Here is a 1,618-nt window from a genome sequence, read left to right as displayed (position 1 = left end):
ATAAAAATTCGCAATACTTCAACTGTACATCATTCGCATACATCCATGCTTTTCATTGGTTGCATTGCTCATTGCATTCTTTCCTTGAAAAATAAAATAAAATAAAATAAAATGAACTTAATCCTTGTTATCAAAAAGAAAAGGACACGCTTTACAGCGCCCTTACCGAACTCGTGCTAGAGCTAGAGTAATGGGTGAAGTAGAGGAGATACAAGAGAGGATGAAGGCCGACATGGAGACCATTAAAGAGAAAATGGCCACAATGATGGAGGCCATGATAAGCGTGAAGAAGATAATGGAAGCCAATGCGGTTGCAATTGCCGCTACCAGCATTGTTGCTAAGGTGAAACCGATGCTCCCATCTGGCCTCAAGCAAATGAATCATCCAACCTCAAATGTGGTAGGCAAAGATTTGGGAAGTACGGACGACCCCATGATGTGCAAATTCAAAACGAGCACGCCTTCCCATCATATGGCTTGCCTCCCAACTATACACCACCCAATGTGGCATACACTCTCAATGAAAATCTCAATAACTCCACTCCGATACTCATTGAGAACCAATAACCTCAATCTGATCAGGCACATATCTCTCAAACCATGGGGGAGACACATGAAATTCCCCACCACAATCTAGCTGACTTCGAGCCTTGGCTCGGATATGCCATTGAAGGGCAAGCAGTTGATGGTATACCCTTTGAAAACACTTTGGAGAGCCCTCAGTTTCGCCCACAACAACAACCATTGCATTTTGCGGTGGGAAGAGCCCCTCCTGCTATGGCAAAAATGGGAAAGAGGAAAGGCTCAGGGCCATTGAAGGAGGTAAAGATTATGCCTTTGCTAACCTAGAAGAGTTGTTCCTAGTACCCAATATCATCACCCCTCCCAAGTTCAAGGTGCTGGACTTTGACAAGTACAAGGGGGCTACTTGCCCCAAGAACCATCCAAAGATGTATTGTCGGAAGATAAGGGCATACGCAAAGATGAGAAACTGCTGATATATTTTTCCTAAGAAAGTTTTACTAGGACAATTGTCACCTGGTATACTAACTTAGGAACCTTCCTGAGTCCATTCTTGGAAGGACCTAATGGTTGCCCTCGTCAGGCAGTGTCAGTACAATTCTGATATGGCTCCGGATAGGATGCAACTACAAAAAGTGTGCAAAAAGGGGGCACGAATCTTTCAAAGAATACGCCCAAAGATGGAGAGACTTGGCAACTCAAGTAGCACCCCCAATAACAGAAAAAGAGATTATCACAATGATAGTAGACACGTGACCGGTGTTCTACTATGAAAAAAATGGTGGGTTACACACCTCAAAGCTTTGCAGATTTGGTCTTCGCCAGTAAAAGGATCGATGTGGGTCTGAAAAGAGGCAAATTTAATCATCCTGCTTGGACGACTGAGAAAACTGGGGCAAATGAAAAGGGTGAGAAAGAGGGAGAGACCCATGTTGTGACTGCCATTCCTATACGGCCAAGTTTCCCACCAACCCAACAATGTCATTACTCAGCCAATAACAAACCTCCTCCTTACCCACCGCCCAGTTATCCACAAAGGCCATCCCTAAATCAACCACAAAGTCTGTCTACCGCACTTCCAATGACGAAGACCACC

Source organism: Glycine max, chromosome 17, assembly GCF_000004515.6.
Source record: "Glycine max cultivar Williams 82 chromosome 17, Glycine_max_v4.0, whole genome shotgun sequence".
Taxonomy (NCBI): domain Eukaryota; kingdom Viridiplantae; phylum Streptophyta; class Magnoliopsida; order Fabales; family Fabaceae; genus Glycine; species Glycine max.
The sequence above is the reverse complement of the archived record's forward strand: the minus strand, read 5'-3'. Positions refer to the sequence as shown.